Here is a 4,101-nt window from a genome sequence, read left to right as displayed (position 1 = left end):
GAAATAGGGGTAGTATGTAAGCCATTTTCACCTACCTTCTGGCTATGCACATGCAAAGGAACAACTCCTGAAGTTAGCCCTGATGTGAAATTCCTGTTCAAGTGCTTGCCTTCCCCTTGAGTTTGTTTTGTTTTGTTTTTTAGTTTTTTTCTGGTACTGGGAATTGAACTCACGTCCTTGTACTTGCCAGGCAGGCGCTGTGCCGCTGAGCTAAATCCCCAGCCCCCTTCCCTTGAGTTTGAATAGCTATTACCTGCGAGAATGATTCAGTGCAGTCACTGACACTGCCTTTTGCCTTGCAGCTGTCCTCACTGTTCTCATGATGATCAAGTTCTCACCACATCAAGCCAGCTAACGGATTCCTGATTTTAGAAGACACAAATCTCTACATCCATCACGTACTTGACACTTGGCCAAATCTCATCCACATAAAGTGAAATTTACCTTTGCTTTCCAAATATGTTTTCTATTTTCCCTCTCTCTCCTGAAGCTGTGATTCACAGGCTATACCATATCTCTCATACATGTTCCTGATTTCCTTTTCTTCTTAGACTTTTCTATCTCTGTTCAGAGGTCAAGGGTATAACTCAGTAGTAGAAAATGTGCCAAATATGTACAAGGTTCAAGCCTGGATCCACTCTCCAGCACCAAATTTAAATAAAGTAACTTAATATCAAGATCCCTGGAAAGTCAAACATGGTGGCTCACACCTGTAATTCCAGCACTAGGTAGGCTGAGGCAGGAGGATCACTGCAAGCCTGAGACCAGTTTGGACTACACTAGTGAGTTCAAAGGCAACCTGAACGGCCTATTGAGACCCTGTTTCAAAAAGAAAATAGCATATAGACAGCATAACAGCCTTCAAGGCATGTTTACATCCCAATTCCTGAAACATGTGAATCTGTTGTTCTACACAGCAAAAGGAACTGGTACGGTAAAGTAAAGGATCTTAAGTTTGGGGGATTTTCCTGGAGCATACATATGGGCCCCATGCAATCACAAAAGACTTTGGAAGTGGAAGAGGGAAGCAGGAGAGTCAGAGGAGGAGACGATGTGACAATGGAAGAAGAACTTGGAGTGATGAACTTTGAAGGTGGTGGGAGAAGGGAAAGAGGTGATCCCAGAAGTTGGAAACCCAAGGAAACAATTTCTCCCCAAAGGTCTTCTGAAGGAACCTGACTTCAGCCACATCTGACTTCTGACCTCCAGAAGTGCAACATGAATAAATGCTATTTCAGTCCAATAATTTTATGATGCCCTGTCTACTTATAAGTGCTTGTAGTTTTTATAGAACTCTCAGCACACTATGTAGAAAGCAAGATCAGTTAACACTAATGTGAAAACAGCAAAAGATTGAATGTCATGCTGAGGAGAAAAGGTTAAACTCTCATGAGGAAATTCTTGCACCTTTTATTTTGAAGGGTTTTTTTTTTTCCAAAGTGGATAATTTTCAAATAAAGAAAAGAGGTTATATTGTTACACAAAGTCATTTTCTATTCCTTAAGGAAAATGGTTTTGCAGAACAAAATTACAGTGTTTGTAGCATTTGTTGTTACTGGTACTATTTTCCATGAGGAAAGTTCTTTTCCTCTGTGCTCTTATGTCCAGTGTCTGGAGGCTTGCAAATAAAACTAACAGAATACAGTTAACAAGAGAAAAGGAGCGGCTGGGGATTTAGCTCAGTGGCACAGTGCCTGCCTGGCAAGCACAAGGTCATGAGTTCGATTCCTGGTACAGGAAAAAAAACAAAACCAAAATGATTTTCCAAAGAGAGAAGGAGCATGATATTTATTGAAATTTGTGTGCATAAAGTTCACAAAAAAAGGAAAACTCAACTAGACATGGGGTTTATTGTTCTTTTACCAGTGGAAACAGAGTTTGGGTTTCATGGGATAATGAACTGTGGGAAAATGACCAAAAATATTAGGGAAAAACTAATGGGAGACAAAAGCTATTTAGTAAGGTCTGTTCGTACAAACTCATCTTAGTGTGAGCTCCCTGTCTTTGATGATAAGTGTTAATCTTCTCTTCAATTCAGGGAAGGGAAGGGCAACTTCCTCAAAGGGAAATCAAATGTCCTCCTTCAAGGCACGTTACTGTTAAGTGGGCCAAAAATAGCCCAACGCTCACCTGGTAGTAGTAGGAAGTAGCTACATTTATCGAGAATCATGGGACGGTAGCAGGAACAGAGTAGGGCAAAGGAGAAAACAGGGTGATGAGGGAGAAAAGGCTGAGTAACTCTGGCTCCCAGTATTTATAGGGTCAGACACCCCCGACCCAAAGTGCCTCTCACTGTCTCTGACTGATGTCAGCAATCTGCGCAACCTCCTAAGTTTAAACCAGGATGATTGTTATGATAGTGTTTCGTTTATGGTTGAATGGAGAGAAGGGGAGTGGCTTACACAACTTCCCCGCTTTAGAATTATGGAAACATGGGTAATCCTTAGGGTGGTGTGGCATTGACAGCTGAACAAAGAGAAAGGAGTGACTCAGCTCCTTTGTGTCTAACTGTACTGCAGGGATAATAGAGGCCAGAACACTCTTCAGGTATCTGTGGATTTTCAGTTGCGTTCAGCTTAAATTGATCCAAGTACCCTGTTCTGACTCCCTTCACTGTCTAGCCAGCCAGAGAGAGGCCTTATTATGATTGAGAAATAGGCCTGTCTACTGTCTCTTATTTCAACCCCTCTCAGCAGCCACTCATAGCATAACTCTGGCCTCAAGAGAAAGAAATAATTGGGGCCTTGCAATCACTGAGGCGCATTGTGAATGAACTTAACCAAGCGTCTCCGGAGCCAAGGTTGCTGATGAGAGCAGGACTGGTTCCAGATCCAGCAGTCGGCCTACACTGCTGACTGTCTCACTGCTTTACTGAATGGAACTGAGCTTGGAAATTGCTATTTAAAGCTGCATGGAGGCTCAGTGGTGCAGGTAGTAAAAGAATTTCACCAAGATCAGAATAAGAAAAGACACGAGGTGCGGTAGGCAGTGCAGGCCTGTCATCCCAGCACTCAGAGAGCTTGTGGCAGGAAGATCATAAATGTGAATCCAACCTGGGCAGTTCAGCAGCTTAATAAGATCCCACCCCAAAGTAAAAATTTTCAAAACAGCTGGAAAATTGCCTCAGCACAGAAGCCCTAGGTTCAATTCCCTGTACTACAGGAAAGAAGCAGAACAGAGAAAGGAAGAGGAATGGTAAGACTTTATTGAGATTAGCGTACACTGTCAGGGACAGTGGTCAAGAGAGGAATCCTGGTGTCACCGTGAGACTGGGGGTCTCCTCAAGATTTGAGGGCATGAAAAAGGGACTGGATAGCAAATATAGGCACCAGAGATGCTTTGTCCGGGTCACCTGGGTCCTGCTGACCTTCTGACCTTTAAGGAGCATCTGCATTATAGTCAAACTAGAAAAAATGGCTATAATCGAGAAATTAACATCAAATGCTAGAGGGGCTGTGGGGAAAAGGGAGCCCTTCTCCACTGTTGGTGGGAGTACAGACTGGTGCAACTACTGTGGAGATCACTGTAGAGATTCCTCAAAACAACTAGATTAGAGGTCCCATTCAACCCTGTTATTCCCCTTCTGGGTATCTTCCCAGAAGAATTGAAAGCATCATACCACAGCAACATATGTGCACCCATGTTTATAGAAGCACAACTTGATACAGCTAAATCTTGGAAACAACTCAAATGCTCAACAACTGAAGAATGGATAAAAAAGGTGTGGTCTTTTAATACAATGGAGTACTACTCAGCCAAAAAGAAAGATAGACTTGAGACTTTTATAGGTAAATAGATACAACTAGAGACCATACTTGTAAGTAAAATAAATCAGACTTCCATGTATAAACATCATATTGTCTCCTGGGTGTGAGAAACCAAAAGAATAACTAAGGTCCAAAATGTACACTAGATATTGTGAAATGCGAAGAAACTGTTCAAAAGAAAAGAAAGCCAGGCATGGTGGTGCACACCTGTAACCCCCAGCACTCAGGAGGCTGAGGCAGGAGGATTGTTGCAAGTTAGAGACCAGCCTGGGCTACAAAGTGAGCTCAAGGCCAGCCTGAACTGCATAGTGAGACCCTGCTTAAAAAGACCAAA

The 4,101-nt window shown here is 42.7% G+C and overlaps 1 long non-coding RNA gene across 1 annotated transcript in view; it reads right to left on the bottom strand.

Moving 5' to 3' along the window:
* Nucleotides 1-1,422: 1,422 nt before the first annotated feature.
* LOC106147436 overlaps nt 1,423-4,101 on the bottom strand; it is an 11,408-nt gene continuing 8,729 nt past the window's right edge. Inside the window, exon 3 of the long non-coding RNA XR_001232340.1 lies at nt 1,423-1,631. This is a non-coding gene — a long non-coding RNA (uncharacterized LOC106147436). The remainder of the gene's footprint in view (nt 1,632-4,101) is intronic.

Source organism: Chinchilla lanigera, unplaced genomic scaffold, assembly GCF_000276665.1.
Source record: "Chinchilla lanigera isolate Chin_1 unplaced genomic scaffold, ChiLan1.0 scaffold00158, whole genome shotgun sequence".
Classification (NCBI taxonomy): Eukaryota; Metazoa; Chordata; class Mammalia; order Rodentia; family Chinchillidae; genus Chinchilla; species Chinchilla lanigera.
Note: the sequence above shows the minus strand (reverse complement) of the source record. Positions and strands in the feature narration are given on the sequence as shown.